Here is a 9,189-nt window from a genome sequence, read left to right as displayed (position 1 = left end):
AAAATGAAATTCCGGTCTAATTGACTCAGCTGGATCTCATGAGTCATACAACTACATGCTGAGAAATGAACTCAACCGGACTGAACTGAACCAAGCTGACCCCTTACAGTAGAATAGTTACCAGAGGAGATTAGTCTATAAGAAACTGATGGTTATAAGACATGAGTTTAATCCTGAATATAATTCTAACCTTAATACTGTTTATGATCCCATGTCTAGACATTTTGAAACATTTTATGTAAAATCATAGTAATGCATTACACGCATTACCGGTGACCTTACCTTTTCCGACGCACCTGTGCCAAAAGAGGTGTGCAAAAGCGCTTTTGAACTGTGTCAAATCATAGTGACATGCTATACATTCCAAATGCTCCCAGCCTTCAACAAAAATAAAATCAGTAGTTGTGTATCACAGGAGGCAAGTAAAGGTGTAAGATTGAATATCCAGGCCTCCTGCAGGGAGCATGACCTCTTCATGTAGGCTGCAGGTCCCCTGGAGACGACCCTGCTGTGTCCATCTCCTAGGGCTCCCTTTGGTTGTGAGAGCAGACTAGGTGATGCTGCTGGTCCAGACCGCAGGTACATCAGAGGATTGATGGGGACTGTGGGCTTTTTAACCAGCTGCACAGAGTGCAGAAAAATCATGAACTCGAAACATAGACTAGGTCTCAGCAAAGGAGGATGGAATGTGTGTGTTGAGCAGGAGGGTTGTAGTTAGGCGTTTCAATTCCAGAGGCCAGGAAGCCGAATTTGAATACAGACAAATACATTGCATTAGACAAACAGCATTATACAATGTCAACCATTAAAGTAGGCCTATGCCAAATGTTGTATTCCTATTCCCAAACATATCGAGCTCTTCTGGGTGATTGTTTGTCTATTTTCCTCTTAATCTTACTATGTCGTGGACTCGTAGTCATATGGACATGACGACTGCACTGCTCGATCGTTTCTTTTTGCAAACAAATTGCAACAAATCAAAACAGGAAAACGTTTTCGTTTCGGTGGCTAGTCGGTGAGGGCGTGTCCGCTCTGGATATGTCAAAGGTGAGGTGAGTGACTCCACGCAAAAACACAACGTTTATAATGTTTCGCCACATTATTTGAGTTAAACGAGCACGGTGGTGTCTCGTAAGGACTCGTGTTCCATAGGTCTTGAAATGGTTTTCTAAATGTGTGTTTAGAGGTCCCAACGCGCTTAAATGCTTGCCCCCATAGGTTAGTTAGCATCTTGTGGGCATGCAGGCTAGCCTGACGAGGCTACATGCAGGCACCATTAGGCCTATACCTGCTGTCATCCTCCGAAAGTGGTCAGTGAAAATGCCATAGGCTATAGGCTACCAAACATGAAGTTGTTTTAATTAGCTGCTATAGCCTACAACTTACTTTGGCGACTTTAATTCTTTTTGATGTTGGCGTTTTTAAAAAGGATTGGGTTGTAGGCAGCTTCAGGTTTTAGACTATGCTAGAGTTTTTATTGATATAAAAAGTTACCGTTGAACCCATTCTCTGGTTGAACCGTTAAAGTGCCTAAAAGGATAAAAGGCTAATGCATTAAGAAGGCGAATGTCTCCACCCTATGGGGAAAACTGTAATTTCATCACGGGACAAAAGGTCCTATTTACCCATTTCTAAACTTTACCTGAAGTGTGTGCAAAAACCAACCACACATCAAACACAGTAGGTCTAGAACGACATAGGCTGCATAGCTGCTACAAAACTAACAAAAAGTACATTCCCAAGTAGCCAAAAGACAGAACAACAAAAATTGGGGAAACGTTTAAAATTGGATGCCTAACCATGAATCCTCCCCAACCTCTATTGTCATGCTGAACGAACAAGAAAAACATACTTTTATTAAGCAATGAGTGGCCAATAGAGGGGTGGTAGCCTACTTGACCTAACACAAATAGCCTGATAACATTAGTTACGTGTCAAAATGCCGCGCGAGAAACCAACACCACAGGAACAATAGTTCGGAACTGGATGCGGGGTTCATCGGAAGGTTTAAGATTTCGCACCAATCGGATAGCTTTAGCATTTAGAAACTCTAAACTATATTTTTAAATACCAACATGCATGTGTTAATTATTTGAATAGAACGTGTGCCTTGACGTAACCCCACGGTACAGCCTTCTCATCCTTTCATGGGGCTCATGCATAAACTGTTTGGATGTCTGAAATATATAAAAATGTGTTACATCTGCTATATGCTAGCTGCAAGATATTTGAAAGCTAGGCAGACCTAACAGCGTTAAATAATGGTGGACGTGCTCTAAAGGTTTGTAGTGCCGCCCTGTATGAGCTAGGACGCCTAATAGTTCAGGGCTTTGCTGCATTATTTGCTCAGATCTCTGTTGCTTGGTTCATTAGCCTACGGCTACGCTATGCCTGGAAAGTGGTGCATCATGGGACGGTTTTAGAATTTCTTGAATGTTTTATGTCTTTTTGAGGACGACATGATTTCTGTGTGGTATAGCTTACATATCTTAAATCTTGTTCAAACATACTGTTATTTTAAGTGTTGAACTTTAAACGTAGCAGCAAGACCGCCACCTATGTGACATGTATGGCATTGGGTGTAGTGCCCTCGTATGCCGTGTACAACTCATACTTACCTGGCAGGGGAGATACCATGATCAAGAAGGTGGTTCACCTTTGGCGAGGCTCTGCCATTGCACTTCGGCGGTAGCTGACCCGAACGAATTCCCCAAATGTGGGAATCTCGACTGCATAATTTGTGGTAGTGGGGGACTGCGTTCGCGCTCTCCCCTGATGTGTTGTGGAATGACAAAACGAGCATTAGCCATGTGGACGTGTTCACTGACAGTTTACTGACTCTGCTACGTTTCAGTGCAAGTGCAATAGAACATTCACTAACACATGTGCACCATGGGTAATTGGATAGCCTGGAACCAGTGCGCGGTGACACGGTTTCAAGGCATGCACACAACGTGGTGCCCAGTGCAAAATACACATTTCCAACACTCATATTTGACTTTAATTCATGAAAACACCAACACAAGTCCTGCCTAATAGTTCAGGGCTTTGTTGCATTATTCGCTCAGACCCTCGGATCTCGGTTGCTTTGTTCATTAGCCTACGACTACGCTACGCGTGGAAAGTGGTGCATCATGGGACGGTTTTAGAATTTGTTGTATGTTTTATGTCTTTTGGTGGGGGGTTTTGAGGACGACATGATTTCTGTGTGGTATATAGCTTACATAGCTTAGCTTTTGTTTAAACATACTGTTATTTTAAGTGTTGAACTTTAAACGTAGCAGCAAGACCGCCACCTATGTGACATGTATGGCATTGGGTGTAGTGCCCTCGTATGCCGTGTACAACTCATACTTACCTGGCAGGGGAGATACCATGATCAAGAAGGTGGTTCACCTTTGGCGAGGCTCTGCCATTGCACTTCGGCGGTAGCTGACCCGAACGAATTCCCCAAATGTGGGAATCTCGACTGCATAATTTGTGGTAGTGGGGGACTGCGTTCGCGCTCTCCCCTGATGTGTTGTGGAATGACAAAACGAGCATTAGCCATGTGGACGTGTTCACTGACAGTTTACTGACTCTGCTACGTTTCAGTGCAAGTGCAATAGAACATTCACTAACACATGTGCACCATGGGTAATTGGATAGCCTGGAACCAGTGCGCGGTGACACGGTTTCAAGGCATGCACACAACGTGGTGCCCAGTGCAAAATACACATTTCCAACACTCATATTTGACTTTAATTCATGAAAACACCAACACAAGTCCTGCCTAATAGTTCAGGGCTTTGTTGCATTATTCGCTCAGACCCTCGGATCTCGGTTGCTTTGTTCATTAGCCTACGACTACGCTACGCGTGGAAAGTGGTGCATCATGGGACGGTTTTAGAATTTGTTGTATGTTTTATGTCTTTTGGTGGGGGGTTTTGAGGACGACATGATTTCTGTGTGGTATATAGCTTACATAGCTTAGCTTTTGTTTAAACATACTGTTATTTTAAGTGTTGAACTTTAAACGTAGCAGCAAGACCGCCACCTATGTGACATGTATGGCATTGGGTGTAGTGCCCTCGTATGCCGTGTACAACTCATACTTACCTGGCAGGGGAGATACCATGATCAAGAAGGTGGTTCACCTTTGGCGAGGCTCTGCCATTGCACTTCGGCGGTAGCTGACCCGAACGAATTCCCCAAATGTGGGAATCTCGACTGCATAATTTGTGGTAGTGGGGGACTGCGTTCGCGCTCTCCCCTGATGTGTTGTGGAATGACAAAACGAGCATTAGCCATGTGGACGTGTTCACTGACAGTTTACTGACTCTGCTACGTTTCAGTGCAAGTGCAATAGAACATTCACTAACACATGTGCACCATGGGTAATTGGATAGCCTGGAACCAGTGCGCGGTGACACGGTTTCAAGGCATGCACACAACGTGGTGCCCAGTGCAAAATACACATTTCCAACACTCATATTTGACTTTAATTCATGAAAACACCAACACAAGTCCTGCCTAATAGTTCAGGGCTTTGTTGCATTATTCGCTCAGACCCTCGGATCTCGGTTGCTTTGTTCATTAGCCTACGACTACGCTACGCGTGGAAAGTGGTGCATCATGGGACGGTTTTAGAATTTGTTGTATGTTTTATGTCTTTTGGTGGGGGGTTTTGAGGACGACATGATTTCTGTGTGGTATATAGCTTACATAGCTTAGCTTTTGTTTAAACATACTGTTATTTTAAGTGTTGAACTTTAAACGTAGCAGCAAGACCGCCACCTATGTGACATGTATGGCATTGGGTGTAGTGCCCTCGTATGCCGTGTACAACTCATACTTACCTGGCAGGGGAGATACCATGATCAAGAAGGTGGTTCGAAGGTTGTTTGCCCATTCATCTTGACGGCTGGAGTGCAAGGACTGAAGCATGGCATTACCAGGACAAAGGAGGAATGCTGCAAGATTCGAATTGTTGGAAGATCTGGAGATGGATCGATTGCAGTTTAGTCGCCAGATCCTGCAAAAAGAATTGGGATTTCCAACAAATCAACTGGATTATGTCTTTGCTTTTCCTGGTAAGAAGATTTTTGAAGTCATTTTTGCAAGTTTAAGGATTTTTGAACTGTGCTGTGAGAGATTTGATAAAAAGAAGAAGGATTCTGCAGCCTTTCAGAAGATTGTTTTCATACCTTTGTCAGAGAGAGATTTAAAGATCGTCCATGTTGTGATGTATTCTGAAAAAGTGAAGATTGAGGACATTAGCACATGGTTAATGAGGTATGCCACAGTTCTTTCTGGATTTGAAGTAAAAGATGTGGATGGAATTAAAACGGGAGAACGAAGATTCCAAGTCAGGCTGAAAAGAATCGGTGATGGGATTCAACATCTACCCAATAATATCCAGATTGGTTCTTTTAGAGGCTCTGTTTTTTATGTAGGACAACCGAAGGAATGCAGGCGTTGTAGAAGCAAAGAGCATCTCGCGGCCCAATGCACTGTGGAGGTCTGTAGAATATGTAAGAGCACAGAACATACTGCCTCACAGTGCACTGCTTCTACAGTTTGTAATCTTTGCCTTTCACAAGACCACAGGTTTAAAGATTGTCCACGAGCCTATGCAAACCGTGTTAAAATGTGTGCTCCCCCCTCAGAAACGGAGTATAGTGCCACCATTGTTCAACACATGGAGGTAGTAACTTTGGAAGCACATGCTTCCAACATGGCTACCACCTCACCTGAATCTGATTACAACAATCAGCCTGATTTGGCTGAAACACAAGGAACAGTTTTTCTCCCCTCTCTCTTTTCAAGTGAGGTTGATACTAACCCAAACCAACAAATGAATGAGGCCACAGCTAAAGGAAGTTTGGACCCCTTCAGTCCATCAGAAGACATGGAAAGTGAAACATCCTGTTCAGAAAGTTCATCCGAGTCTTCGGCCGCCCTCAATGAGAGCCCAGATGGATCTGTAATTCCACCCTCACAAGCCGAAGGATTCCTGGGAACTACAGAAATCGGAGCAGAGAGTCCTTTGGAGTCAATCGTTTCCAACATTGGGGAGAACCCCTCTACAAGTTCACCATCTACAAGTTCACCATCTGCTTTCCCTGTGTCTCCCTCTGGTGGAGGAAACGTAGAAGACAAAAGGGAGAGAGTCCTCACCACCTCCTCTGGGGAGGCACAGTGGGGGGCTGAGATCAACTGGTCGCCCAAATCCCCTCTAGAAACCCCATTCTTAGAGCCTGATGAGGTCTTAGGGTTCTCCACAGCAACTCAAATGAAAGAAAGTTCTTTACAATCAAATACCTCCTCAGCAAGTCTAGCAAATAAAAAGAAACATGCAAAAAAAAGGAAGAAGACTCGCCATGAACATTGATATCCTCCCTAGTTCCCCTAATGGACACTCTAAAAACAACATCTATTAATGTACGTGGCATAAATGATAGAGTGAAATGTGAGGCAGTTTTTGAACATCTACAAACCTTAAAAAGTGACATTTATTTCTTACAGGAATGTTGGCTTTCATATAAAGATAATTATAAAACCTTCCAAGGACGATGGACACATGGGCCTTCTGTGTGGTCAGGAGATAACTCTAACAGAGCGTCTGGAGTAGGAATACTTTTTAGAGCTCATAATATTGAGGTCCAGAAAATTCAAATTATACAGGATGGAAGACTGATCTGTGTCGATATTCAGAGGCACGGGCTTGAGCTGAGACTTATTAATATCTATTGCCCTACTGATTTAAAAGATCGGTTAGAAACACTTTCAGCTTTATATCCTGTATTGTTATGTAACATTCCCATTGTAATAGCTGGTGATTTTAATTGTGTCCTAAATTGTAAAGATAAAATAACCAAAACAGCCAACACAACAGATAGTAGCTCTGAGCTGTTGAAGACCATTATAAAGGATTTTAAACTGATTGATACCTACAGAAAAGAAAATCCAGATCTGCCTGGTTTTACCTGGACAAATGGAAAGGCACACTCAAGAATAGACATGATTTTAACATCAACAAGTCTTGAGGTGATACAAGCTACAGTGGCTCCAACTTTTTTTTCAGATCACTCCCTTTTGACCTGTGCAGTAAAAATCCCTGGGTCTATAAAAGCTGGACAAGGTTACTGGAAACTGAATACAAGCCTTTTAGATAACCCCAATGTAATTAACAGATACAAAGCAAAATTTTATGATTGGATTTCATTGAAAAGTCTTTATAACTCAGCTTCAGACTGGTGGGAGGAAATTAAAAAGAGAACAAGAATATTCTTCCAAATAGAAGGGAAAAGGAAAGCTCAAGGGAAAAAACTTTATCTAAAAAGGTTACAAGGAAAACTGCAGAGATTCTATAAAATGCAGCAGGAGGGCTTTGATGTAGATGAGGAGATCACCCTGATTAAAGGGAAAATGATGACCATCGCAGCAGAAGATGCAAGAGGAGTTATAGAAAGGAGTCGAGCTAAAACCTTTGAACAGAACGAAAATTGTACACAGTATTTCTTCAGGAAATTGCTGAAACCACGTCAGTCAATAAAAGAACTAAAAAATCAAGATGGTATCAAAGTGGACAAACAAAATGAGCTGGCAAATGTTGTGGAAACTTTTTACAAAGATCTTTATAAGAAGCCATGTACAAATTCTATACAGAAGCAGCGTTTTCTGGGACAAATAGAAAAGGTCCTGTTAAATGAAGACAAATATCTTTTAGAAAGTCCCTTTTCGCTACATGAAATAAAAAAGGCCATAGATAACCTATCAAAGAATAAAGCACCAGGACTTGACGGCTTGCCAGGGGATTTTTACATTGCTTTTAAGGACATCTTAGCGGAGGAGCTTCTTAACATATATAAAGAATCTCAGGAGAAGGGAGAATTAACTGACAGTATGAGAAACGGCTGTATCTCACTCCTCTTTAAAAAAGGAGAAAAATCAGACATAAAGAATTGGAGACCAATAAGCCTTTTAGGGACTGACTATAAGATCTGTGCTAAAGTTATGTGCTCTAGATTGCAAACTGTGTTGGCCAAAGTCGTCAGCTCTGAACAGACCTGCGGAATCCCAAAGAGAGGAATATCAGATAATCTTGCCTTGACACGGGACATTATCCTCTACTCTAAGGAAAGACAAACTCCAGTGAGCATTGTGACCCTGGACCATGAAAAAGCATTTGATAAACTTGATAGAGAATTTTTAATGTCAATTTTAGAAAAGATGAATTTTGGACCATTGTTTCTGTCCTCCATTAAAATGATGTACTGCAACATTTCCAGCATTGCCATGATCAACGGCCACCCATCAGCAACCATCCCGCTGCAGTCTGGACTAAGACAAGGGTGCCCTCTGTCAGCTTCACTATTTGTCATATGCATGGAGCCCCTAGCCAATGCAATACGTTCTAATGTGAACTTCAGAGGAATGCCAATCCCTGGAGGGAATGGAAGACAGGCAAAATTATCTATGTATATGGATGATATAACCTTCTTTGCAGTGGATAACCTTTCTATTCACACAGGATTGGCTACATGTGGACAATTCTCTAAAGCAACAGGAATTAAGTTGAATGTAAGTAAAAGTGAAATCTTGTACAGTAATTGGACAGAAAACAAAATACCCTTAGGGTTGACTGAACAAGATAAAAATATTAAGGTTCTTGGGATTTACTTTGGAGAAGAGACAGATAGGAAAAACTGGGGAACGAGAATAAATAAAATAAAACAGAAATTCTTCCTATGGAGATCACGTGATTTAACAATGCTTGGCAAAATTATGATTGCAAAGATGGAAATTCTATCAGCCTTATCATACCTGGCGATGATACTTCCTGCCCCCAGTCCCTTCATCACATTGGCCCGTCGGGAGATGTTCCGCTTTATCTGGGGGGGAAAAACAGAGAGAGTCAAAAGGACAATCATGTATAAACCAAAAGCTTTAGGGGGCAGAGACGTGCTGGATATTACAAAGAAATTTAAAGCAATGTTCCTGAGTAACATCTTAAAAGGAATAGCAGACCAAGGAGGAGAAGCTCTGTGGACTCTCTTTGCCAAATTCTGGGTGGGCAGGTATATGCCTGGGAAGAACTGGGAAAGGCGACCTCTCACCCTACCCTCCTCGGATACTCGGCCATACCTCTACCAAGAAGCAAAAGATTTTTTAGTGAAGCATAAAGGAACCATATGTGCAGGCTCT

General features: G+C 42.3%; 3 non-coding genes across 3 annotated transcripts; all 3 read left to right on the top strand.

Moving 5' to 3' along the window:
• The first annotated feature begins 2,610 nt into the window (after positions 1-2,610).
• Positions 2,611-2,775, top strand: LOC143126372 (U1 spliceosomal RNA). The gene has a single exon (XR_012987480.1). It is a non-coding gene; the product is annotated as a U1 spliceosomal RNA (small nuclear RNA).
• A 575-nt stretch (positions 2,776-3,350) lies between these two features.
• LOC143126371 (U1 spliceosomal RNA) lies at positions 3,351-3,515 on the top strand. Its single transcript, XR_012987479.1, has one exon. It is a non-coding gene; the product is annotated as a U1 spliceosomal RNA (small nuclear RNA).
• A 575-nt stretch (positions 3,516-4,090) lies between these two features.
• Positions 4,091-4,255, top strand: LOC143126370 (U1 spliceosomal RNA). The gene has a single exon (XR_012987478.1). It is a non-coding gene; the product is annotated as a U1 spliceosomal RNA (small nuclear RNA).
• The last annotated feature ends 4,934 nt before the right edge of the window (positions 4,256-9,189 follow it).

The sequence above is a fragment of the Alosa pseudoharengus genome, unplaced genomic scaffold (assembly GCF_046254945.1).
Source record: "Alosa pseudoharengus isolate Yale_2024_CS ecotype anadromous, Long Island Sound unplaced genomic scaffold, YU_APseudo_1.1 YU_APseudo_1.1_scf_16, whole genome shotgun sequence".
NCBI lineage: Eukaryota > Metazoa > Chordata > Actinopteri > Clupeiformes > Clupeidae > Alosa > Alosa pseudoharengus.
Note: the sequence above shows the minus strand (reverse complement) of the source record. Positions and strands in the feature narration are given on the sequence as shown.